Below are 12,071 nucleotides of genomic sequence, written 5' to 3'. Positions count from 1 at the left end.
AGTGAAAGTTGCATGTGATAGACAGAGACAAACAATCCCAGATTCAATCCACATGCTGAAATCCTCTTGGATTTAGCCATTAATGTTAGTAAGGAATAGTGGCCACTTTTGGTGCTGCACCAAGGGCATTAATGATGATGATGTTCCTTTAACAAGTTTATATTGTCCTTGCTTTTGTGTTCAGGAGGTCATAAAAGCACAGATTCTAAAAAGCCTGGGTTTGAAGGGTTTTAGGACTAGTTTGATTATAGCTAACAGATACTGCCTCAGGGAAAAAAAGTATTCAAATTTTAAAAAACCACTTGTATAATGAAAGGGACTTGGCCAGTTCTCCCAACTCAGCTTTTCTCTGGCTTGATTTGGTTTTGGCAGCCTGGCTATTCACTAAAAGCAGTCAAGCAGTGCTATAGCTCCTGGACCCAAAGATGCAGGTCCATGCTGATCCCCCTCCTTAGGATCTGGGCTACTTTCTGGAAGTGTGCTGAGAGGGTCTGGCCTCGTCCATAACATATTGACGAGAATGAGATAGGCTGAACCTACTACTAAGTCTGGGATCCCACTGTGGCCTGGTTGGGGAAGCACTCTGGACAGAACTGGAGTTGAGATGAAACTGGAAGATGGACTTAGAAAAAAAACTGTAGGATGAGTGGTTACTAATTGGCACAGGATTCCAGAAATGAGGCACAGGCTCAAACGTGTTGGGCTGTAATTTGGATGTAGGCCTCTCCTGTCACCTGTTAAACCGAAACAGTAGTGTTATGAGACCATACTGAGATGACGTGGTACACCCAATAACTGCTCTGCCATTTGTAAAATTGCAGAGAGGCACATGGGCTGCCAACATATACATAGCTTACTTATCAGTCCACCTACCTGTTCCGATTCCTAGGTGGTCTTTAAATTCCAACCTAATAAAAACTATATATATATAAATTATATATAGTATTACTGCACTTGTTATGGTTTGATAGTGGATTTGATGGGATGTAACAAAACACTCTACAAGTTAATTCATTCTAATTAACAATTTTATTGGTGGTTTTATATACATAATTAAGCGGTAAATCAATATATTGAGCAGTAAGTATAAATTAAGCAGTAGATTTATCTGTATAGCAGTAGGTAAATATGCATATATAGCTGTAAATATATGTAAAAAACAGTAAATATATAATAATAATAATCTACAACCTACTTCAGATAAGTTGAAACCTATTCAGACTAATGAGTGAATCTATTATCTGAAACTACATAAAATAATTTATAATCTACTTTAGATATCTTGGAAACATTTGCAAACTAATGAGTGGATGTGTTAGCTTGAACTACTTTCGACATGTTTAGCATATCTAACAATTAAGTTTCACTGCCTTCCATCCGTCAGGGACCCCACTTTACAATAGCTGGTGTGGAGAACTTTGTTTTCTAGCACCAGTAGTGATCTCAGCCTGAGATGGAGTCTAGCATGTGCTGCAGAGTTCCTGATGTTAATACTATTCTGGGTGCTTTCAGTACTTTCCCAGACATTCCATTTTGCAGAAAATCATCTTCCAGGTGGCCATTTCACGTAGTTGCCCGATAGCTGAAACAACAATGTTGCAGTAAACCAGTAATTTTCAATGTGTTTTCAATTGCTCAATATCATGTTCAATTAACACTTTACAACTTAACCTTAATGATCTGATTTGATTATATCATTTTAATCCTACAACTACAATATGAAATATATTTATACACTTATTAAAATTCAGTCTCTACCAGACAGTACTCTCTAAGAAGCTGTCATTATGTAATTAACTCAAAAATGCTGATTGCATCACCATCAATTTGAAACAAAAGAAATCTTTATTGAAAACAAAGTCCCGTCAAACTCAGCAAATGCAGCTGTAAAAAGAGAAATAGTGTTGAGCTCAACCTGATTCTTTGTTGAAATCGAAATAGCCGGTAAAATGTTTTTTATGCTATCGATAAAGAAGGAGAAACAGCGACTGCACCAGATTGGAAAGGTGCCTCTGAACAAAAGGGAAACGGTGTGCCAATATAGGGAAAAAATACAAATATAGAGTAGGTGTTTATGGTTGTCATTAATAGCAGAAAATAATGCTCTCTGCTGAGAACAAACCCATGTAAATAAGTCATCTGGGGTAGGGAGGTGGGCAGTGGGGAGTAATCAAAATGATGGCTGAAGCTGTTGAATCTAACGTTGAGTTCAAAATTCTGTAAAGTGCCTATGGAGAAAGTGAAATCTATTTCTTCATCTTGTATTGGGCTTCATGGAAACATTACAGAAATGTGAACATGAGAACCGAGTGGTATATTGAAATGATGAGCAACTACAAGTTTCAGCTCATTCTTATGGATAGAAGAGAAGTGTTACATTGGAAAATAATATTTTATAACCTCCCTCAATCTTTGCTCTATGTTACAATTCCCAACTTTTCAAAGCCTACAGTTGGTTTTACTCCTTTATTTCGTCACATTTCAGTTTAACTCTGAATCATCGGTTGATGTAATAACCTATAGTCCTTAGACCTCCCCTTTCAATTCACAACTTGAAGCAGCAATTAGCTTAAGGGTTTCTTGGTTTTGTACTTATTAACCTCTCATTAAATGATTACAAGCCAATTTAAATAATCAGTTTACATTGACATGCTTTATCCCCATTACCAATTTTCAAAAATCCAGCTTGTGTTAGATTAGATTAGATTACTTACAGTATGGAAACAGGCCCTTCGGCCCAACAAGTCCACACCGCCCCGCCGAAGCGTAACCCACCCATACCCCTACATTTACCCCTTACCTAACACTATGGACAATTTAGCATGGCCAATTCACCTGACCTGCACATCTTTGGAGTGTGGGAGGAAACCGGAGCACCCGGAGGAAACCCACGCACACACGGGGAGAACGTGCAAACTCCACACAGTCAGTCGCCTGAGGCGGGAAATGAACCCGGGTCTCTGGTGCTGTGAGGCAGCAGTGCTAACCACTGTGCCACCGTGCCGCCCACAATTGTGTTATTGTGTTAGAAAAAGGTTCAGTTCTCCAATCTTATCTTTCTTTTATCTTTATACTTTTCCTCATTAACTGACCTTGGAATGATTTCAGATCATTGATCATACATGTATTTTGCTAAAAAAAATTATATTAGATTATCATCGTTTAATAATTGTTGTCTTTGGTAGAATCATATAGTACAGAAGAGGCTCTTCAGCCCATTGAGTCTGTATTGCTAAAAATACACTGCTACCTACACTAATCTTAATTTCCCACACTTGGCCCATAGCTTTGAATGTTATGGCATTTTGAGTATTCTCTCAAGTGTTTTTAAAAGGTTGTGAGGTGTGGAAGAAGAGGATGCATGTGAAATAATTGTGTTCAAATTTGTCACAGAAATTGAGGAAATATATTTAAAATGCAAGTCATAACCAGCAGATATCTATGAAAATCAAACAAAACAAACCTGTAGAAATCCTCTTAACAAAAGAAAAAAAAATGTTGAAAATGTTATGTTTCAACTTTAATCAAATGTTTGGGAAGATGCTTCATAAAAGATATGTTAAAGAAGGTGCAATTAAACTAATCTTGGTTTATTATTTAGGCATGTGAAGGTTGAGTCAGCTCTTAATATTTGAAAGGAAAAGTAATTACATGTGAACATTTTATTTTTACATATTTGACTAATTTCACTACCTAGAAGCCATGCTAAATATAAAATGTTATCTGGAGGTTTCTGATGATTGCTTGTCAGCACTTTAACTCTCAAAGCAGGAGAAAGATGAATTCATCCATTAGATAAAGACATTTACCATTAGTGCCATCAGCATCAAGGAAGTAATTAACTAATCCTATGAATCTCTTCAGGGTATGCTTGACATTTATTATAATTTTGGCATAAGAACTCAGCAAGCACTGAATCCTGTTAAATTAGATTTTTTTTCTCTGTTTACTTGTCCAGCGTGGTAATTTAAAAAAAAAATAATTTCAATTATAAAGGTGAAAGTTTACATTTAACATGGATTATCATTCACAAGCTTGCAAAATGCACATCAGTGAAGTGAGTGTGTCAACCTGTCATCATTTATTATGTCCTATTTTAATTATGTGTTTGCATAAAAATGAGCCATAACTCCAAATGAAAGTGGAATCAGCTCTTAGACAAGATAGCCAATTCATCATTTCCTCTGCCTTGAGTGTTATTTGCATTTTTTTCTCTTTGCCAATTCATCGCATTTGAATTAAAATCTACGTATTTCTGTACTGCCAGTAGCTATCCTAAGGGAACTGGGTTAAAACTGCCAGAAGTCACTTCAAAAGTGACTTTTGCCTGTTATTGAGAAAGAAGTCACACACAATGCAAAAAAAACTTCCATCTTCTTGGTAGAGTAAAATGTACCTTATAAATTATTGAATGAACATTAGACACAGGTTCTGTTATAAAAACTAATGCAGTTGAAAAATACCAAACAAATCAAAAACATTTTTCATGGTAATATTTTACAATGAGAATTCTGAACTAATGAATTAAAAATGCAAATTTTTAAATATTAAATTTCAAAAACATTATTAATATCGCAATTCCCCATCAAAAGTGACATGGACAATGACGACACAATTGGGAACAAAAGAATTCTGAATCTCAAAGAAGGATTTCACAATTTTCTTCTTAAGCTTTGAATGGCAATTTTAGAATCATGCTATTGAGTGATGCCTAGCTTATTTTCATGCATTTGCATCTCATTGCAGTTCCAACATTTCTTATTTATATGTCACTTCTAATTCACCTCTCCGTCACTGAAAAAAAAAATCGTACTAATTCCCCATTTGTAAATCAAAGTTGGGACAGTAAGGCCTGATTTCTGCCATCATCCAACTGTTTCTTCACTAAAACATCCCTGCATGCTCCTTGGAAAACATCCTTCATGTGACTTCATCCATGCCAGTCAGCAGCAGCAAAATACCAGCCTCACCATTTCATTATGCTTGCTCTCAATCCAACCCAAATACCACCAGCAATTCAGCATTTTACTTTGGAGTTCAGGGACCTATGACTTAAACTCTTCTGTCAGATTGATTTGCATAAGTGGACACTCATGCATCTAATCATATCTTATGGCTTTCAGATTGCTTTCTTAGCATTCACCCACTTTACACTTATTTCAATGATGCTATGTTTTTTCGCACAAAGGGAAATGCAGACAGCTTGTCTCAGTGGGGAGCACTGAATATTCAAGAAGATGGATGTGGCACCAGCCTTTAATAACACTTCAACTGCAGCATATGTCAGCAGCTTATGCAGCAAACACACTGCATCTGTCTCAAGCAAATGGCCATGATTGAAATCTAAAGGTGAGCAGGCATTAGTGTGATGAAGGGGGAATATACTCGGTCAGGGAGTACTGCCACACTAAAGTAAGTGTCTTGTCTGATTCCCAAACAGATAGTTAGCAATAGATAGTCTTGCAGGTCAACTGCATCCAGCCCAGAGATTACAGGTTCATCAGACAGGGTGCTTTGGAGACATCGGTCTGAGGGTTGGGATGATTTTTCCTGCAATAAGACAGAAGGGGGAATTAAGTATGATTAAAGTTTAAAGAAGAGCAGTTAAGGTAGGAACAGGGAGAAAAGTGAGGACTGCAGATGCTGGAGACCAGAGTTGAAAAATGTGGTGCTGGAAAAACACAGCAGGCCAGGCAGCATCCGAGGAGCAGGAGAATTGACGTTTCGGGCACAAGCCTGAAGAAGGGCTTGTGCCCGAAGCATCGATTCTCCTGCTCCTCGGATGCTGCCTGGCCTGCTGTGTTTTTCCAGCACCACATTTTTCAACTAAGGTAGGAACAGGACAGGTAGTGGTGTCCCCAGTGAACAAATAGGAAACAGTAACAGTAGGAAAAGTTAATTGTGTGGAAGGATGAAGTAGAAGAGAACCGTGGAGTGGATCTGCTTCTGGCAATAATAAGAATTGAACCATTGTGAGACATATATACAATGGCAGAATTAGTACAAGTAGTGTCTCTATAAGCATGAGATCATTAACTTTCTTTCTGCACTGCTGGATATTCCTTTTTTCCTGGGACACAGCACTGACCAAGGTTGCTATCTGGGTGCAGAGTGGTTGTCTCTGACAGTGTGATTTCCTGCAGTGATAAGTAAGTAAATGGCTTGTCTTTCCCCTTGATCAGCACCTTCAGGTCTCTGTCCCTGAAGTGGGATGCAAGCTTTATTTTTTAGGTCGTGTGTTCCATGGTGATGCTGGAACACCATAATGTCATGTGGTGTTCCGGGATTATCCACCTAAGCCTGGATATCGTCCGGATCTTGCTGCATATGATGCAGGCTGTTTCAGTATCTGAGAAATTGTGAATTGTACTGAACATTGTGAAACTATCAGCAAACATGATCTTATGATGGAGGGAAGATACTGATGAAGAAGCTAAAAATGGTTGGACTTAGTGATTGTCCTGTCCCTGTACTATATCTGGATGCATCACACTTTGGTAAGGCAACAGCTTTGCCCAGAACGGTAAGAAACTAAAGTTGTGAACATTTCCCACACCTTCATGCAAGCCAACTGTCTATCCCAGACCATCATGCAAGCTAACCTTCCATACATTGGCTCCAACTATACTTCTCGCGGCCAACATCAATCAAAGAGCTGTCTCTTCCAAGCTCTTCCATTGAGCCGATAGATTCATAGAGTCATAGAGATGTACAACATGGAAACAGATCCTTCGGTCCAACCCGGCCATGCTGACCAGATATCCCAACCCAATCTAGTCCCACTTGCCAGCACCCAGCCCATATCCCTCCAAACCCTTCCTATTCATATACCCATACAAATGCCTCTTAAATGTTGCAATTGTACCAGCCTTCACCACTTCCTCTGGCAGCTCATTCCATACACGTACCACCCTCTGTGTGAAAACGTTGCCCCGTAGATCTCTTTTATATCTTTCCCCTCTCACCCTAAACCTATGCCCGCTGGTTCTGGACTCCCAACCCTAGGAAAAGACTTTGCCTATTTACCCTATCCATGCCCCTCATAATTTTGTAAACCTCTATAAGGTCACCCCTCAGCCTCCAACGCTCCAGGGAAAACAGCCCCAGCCTGCTCAGCTTCTCCCAATAACTCAGATCCTCTAAGAAAAGCTTAAACACACATACAACAGATTCAAGAACAGCTTCTCCCTACTGTTATTAGACTTCTGAATAGACCTTTCAAATTTTAAATTTAATGTTGATCTTCCTCTTTGTGTACTTTCTATGCAGCCACACTATTGTCTTCTTCACTCTGTTTTATTACCTGAGTGCACTTTGTATGGTATAAATTCACTCCCTCCACCATCAGTATAAGTATCAGTAATATATATCATCTGCAAGATGCACTGTTAAAATTCATAAAACATCCTTATACAACATCTTCCAAATCCACAACCATTTCCATCTCGAAGGACAACAGCAACAGATTCATGGGAACAACACTACCACTAAGTTATCCTACAAGCCCTCTCTACTCTCCATCCTGACATTGGAAATACATCATTGTTTCTGCACTGTCGCTGGGACAAAATCCTAGAACACCCTCTCTAAGGGCACTGTGGATCTCCCTACAGCACATGGACTGCAGCGATTCACAAAGACAGCTCACCTCCAGTTTCTCAAGGGCAACTAAGAACAAGCAATTAATGCTGACTCAAACAGTGATGCCAAATCCAGTGGGAGAATTTTTTTTAAAAGCATGCCCTTTCATTGCAATAGGCAGCATAAAAAACATACTTAGTCAGCCCGTATTTACCAAACAAGAGAACTAAAAAAAAACAACTGTTTAATACAATTCTCTGATTGGGCAGGGCTTCCTAAATAATCATGAGTGCACTCATACTACATGAATAACCAATCCAAGGTGATCAGTTGAGTTTATAATGTAGTTTATCTGTATTTCCTCGAATATGCATACAATGTAAGCAAGGACACACTCCCTGCAAATAAAAGGAATATGCTTAGACCTTGCACCTTTTCTGAATTATTCTGGAATTCCAGGAGCCTATATTTTCCTGTTGTTTTCCTGCTGCAGAAATAGTTTTTTCCAATTGGATTTTGACCTGCCAATGAATCAACACTCTTTCTTCTTGGAGTATAATTTACTGTGATCATTTGAAACTTAGAATGCTTGCATTGTTCAGGTGAGTGCAAGCTGTAAATTTTCACCAACATGTTTCTGTTTTTAGCAACAACGTCAACTAACTTCCTTTATGCTAAGTGTGACTCTATCAAGTGGAGACGTTTAACCCTGATTCACATTGCCTTCAATTTTATTCAAGCTCAGTAAAATGCTGCTTTGTTATCAGTTGAAGACATTGTTAACAAGCCAAGCTGTTTCAATACGTCCACAACATTTGTGTTTACTTAACAATATGAAAAATTGGTGAAGTATCTCACATCCCTAAAAAGAACAAATCCAGTTCAGTCAATAACCACCTCGTCAATCTTCTTTTAAGCTTCAGCTTAAAGTGATTGAAGTGTTGTCAACAGTGCTATCAAGCAGTATTTACAGCATACATGCCTGGTCACTAATAGTTAACCTGGGAGTCATCAGGACCAGTTGGCTCCAGATCTTGTAGTAATCTTTGTCCAATTATAAATAAAACATTTTAATAAATAAAACCTTTTAATTCTACAGTAGGGTGACTGTTGGCATCCTCAGACAATGAGTACCATTCAGTCTTGGTTTGATAAGAGATAAATAATATCTGTGCCACTCAGATAGAAGGCAATCACCATCTCCAACAGGAGATGACCTAACCATTGCCCCTTGATTTTCAATGGCATTCTAATCATTGAAACCTCACAATAAGCTTCTGGGAATTGTTATTAGCCAGCCACTTAACTAGACCAGTCACATTAAAACTGTAACTACAAACACAGATCAGAAATTGGAAGTTCCAAGACATAACATTTACCTCTTGTTTCATCAATGCCTCTTTACTATTGACAAGGCCCATATCAGAATTACAATTCATCACTCTCTATTCACTTGGATGAGTGTAACTCCAGCAACCTTTGTGAAACTCAGTAAATTCAGGACAAAACAACTACTTGATCAGTATACCATCCATCACCATAAAGATTCAGTTCCTCAGTCTGTAAGTTCCCTTGTAAGCTACATCCTATCCGGAAGTGGCATATATCACTGTACCTTCACTAGGTCAAAATCCCTTCTTAACAGCACAGTGCATGTTCCTTCACACAAAGGTTTGCAGCAGTTCAAGAAGACAGCTCGCCACCATCATCTCCAGAATAACTAGGGCTGTGCAATAAAGGCTGGCATTGCTAGAAAAGCCCACATCCAGTGAATGAAAAACAAAGTTCATTGCCTTTTTCTGTAAAAGGCATGTGACATACTCAATCATGTCAATGAGGATTCTGACATATTGTGAGCCTAAAACAACGCTAGAAACATCACTGCGTCAGACTGTCATTTTACTAATCTGTCGGAAATCTCTCTCAATTTGAGTACTATGTGCCTGAAATTAATAGGGAGTGGTTTGCACAGTTGGCTTTGCCTAGCTTGGGTAAGTCTTTTTCCTGATATGATCTCTTGGTCATCTCTGATGGATTTGTGATTTTTCTCCCACAGTTCTGAGAAATAATCATTTGTATTATGACTGGCAGACTTGCAAAACCACAAACTAATTGCATTCTAGATTATACTAGTTTCGGGTGTTCTTTTACAGAAGTCGAGGAGTTTTGAAGATCACTTCTCCTGGCATTAGAATATAAATTAATACATTTAATTAACTTAATTTGACAACCAGTATTGGTGGAATTTGAACTCAAGGCCTTCAGACAGTTAATTCAGTAACATAACTAATACGTTATAATAACAAAATTGCAGTTAAACAATAGAAAAATCAAAACATAAGTCAATTATACGTCAGCCAGTGCAAAGAACATGTGTCACCACATTAATTCTTCTTTCTTTATGAGAGTGAATTGAAATATCAAGAAAGGCTTGCAACATTGTAAATAAACTATTCAAATTTATGGTAAATAGTTTTCTCATAAATGCAATTTTCACATTGAGAACTATTTCCCTACATTCTCTGCTCATTAGATTTAAAACAAATGCTACTTCCTAACCTGCTAATGTTTTTTTTGTCCCCTATTACCAAAGATAACGGACAATGACACATCCCTCCCAGATCATCTCAATGCCTTCTATGCTCGCTTTGAGCAGAATTTCGGTGGAGAGGTAACACCTATTCTGACTAGACCTGATGAACCTATCCCAACAGTCACTGCATCAGAGGTCAGATCAGTTTTATTTTGTGTGAATCCAAGAAAAGCGATGGGACCAGTCAGCGTACCAGGCCGTGCACTCAGAGCATGCGCAGCTCAACCGGCAGAGGTCTTCTTGGACATCTTCAACCTCTCCCTGCAGCAGGTCACTGTCCCTGCCTGTTTCAAGAGGGCCAACATCATGCAGCATGCCTGAATGACTATCGCCCAGTGGCCCTAACTTCAGTAGTCACGAAAGGCTGGTCATGGCATTAATCAACTCCAGCCTTCCCACTACTCTGGACCCACTCCAATTTGCCTATCGGACCAACAGATCCACATCCGATGCCATGTCACTTGCCCTTCACTCCTTTCCTAGAGCATCTTGACACCAAAAACAGCAATGTAAGAATCCTACTCATTGACTACAGTTCAGCTTTCAACTATAGGCTCCTCGAGACTGATTATTAAACTTAGTGATCTCGGACTAAGGTCCATCTCTGCAACTGGATCCTCAGTTTCCTGAACCACAGCCACAATCAGTGAAAATTGGGAATAATATTTAATCCTCATTAATACTCAACACTGGAGCGCCTCCAGGGGTGAGTGCTCAGCTCCTTACTGTACTCACTGTATACCCATGACTGCATCGCCAAATACCAGACAAATGCCATTTACGAGTGGAGAGTGTCAAGCTCCTGAGAGTGGTCATCCACAACAAGCTTTCTTGGACTCTTCATGTGGATGCACTGGTTACAAAGGCCCAACAACATCTCTTCTTCCTCAGGCAGCTGAGGAAATTTGGCATGACGGTGAATACCCTTCCCAACTCTTATAGGTGCACCATCAAGAGCATTCTGTCTGGATGTATCACTACCTGGTATAGCAACTATACCATTCAAGATCAGAGACAGTTACAGAGAGTGGTGAATTCGCCCCAGGCAATCACAAAGGCCAACCCCCCATCTATAGACTCCATCTACCAGGCCCGCTGTCAAGGAAAGGCCGCCAGCATTCTTAAAGATCCATCCCACCCTGGCAATGTTTTTCTACTACCTCTACCATTGGGAAGAAGGTGCAAAAGCCTGAACACATGCACTAGTCAGTTTTGAAACAGTTTCTTACCCTACTGTTGTTAGAATATTGAAATGGACTCACAAACTCTTAACATTCGCTTGTACCTGTGTTTTGGTTTTGCCACTGTTTACCTATTACTTACTATCTATGCTACTTAACTCTGTGATTTGCCTATATTGCTCGCAAGACAAAGCTTTTCACTGTGCCTCAATACACGTGACAATAAATTCAATTCAATTCAATTTCAAAAATTAGTTGACTAATATACAGTCTGTGCCTAAATCTGACAGAGTGAGAGAAAGAGAGAGAAAGAGAGAGAGAGAAAGAGAATGAGACATGGCCTTCTTCCTGGGAATGATTATGATTCAATTGACGCTGTTGCTGAAAAATGCAGACTGCTGTATGTTTCAAGGAGAAATCCCCAGAGAGCTGCTACTCTCTAAAATCAATAATATTTGGGGAGGGGAGGGGGTGATCCATTGATCAGTTTTCAATTTGAGATGAATGCTGACCTTTTGATTTGGGATGAACAGATACTTCAGCATCAGTACAGCTAGTGCTTTTCTGGGTAACTGGAACAGATCAATTCTTGGACTCTCAGAGTCGGCACTGAGATAACTTTTCATCTACTTCTGTATACCAATTAATATCCTACATCACTCTTGTGGTCAAAATGGACTACTTGAATAATGTGAACAGTTTGGGGCCCATTGTCT

The 12,071-nt window shown here is 39.1% G+C and overlaps 1 long non-coding RNA gene across 2 annotated transcripts in view; it reads left to right on the top strand.

Annotated features, from left to right (window-relative positions):
* Positions 1–11,587, top strand: part of LOC122556919 (uncharacterized) — a 244,429-nt gene extending 232,842 nt beyond the window's left edge. For both annotated transcript variants that reach the window (XR_015759752.1, XR_015759753.1), the window contains exon 5: positions 10,175–11,587. This is a non-coding gene — a long non-coding RNA (uncharacterized LOC122556919). The remainder of the gene's footprint in view (positions 1–10,174) is intronic.
* Positions 11,588–12,071: the final 484 nt, after the last annotated feature.

Source organism: Chiloscyllium plagiosum, unplaced genomic scaffold (genome assembly GCF_037043375.1).
Source record: "Chiloscyllium plagiosum isolate Xiang-an unplaced genomic scaffold, Cpla_swu_hap1 HiC_scaffold_16, whole genome shotgun sequence".
Taxonomy (NCBI): domain Eukaryota; kingdom Metazoa; phylum Chordata; class Chondrichthyes; order Orectolobiformes; family Hemiscylliidae; genus Chiloscyllium; species Chiloscyllium plagiosum.
The sequence above is the reverse complement of the archived record's forward strand: the minus strand, read 5'-3'. Positions and strand labels throughout refer to the sequence as shown.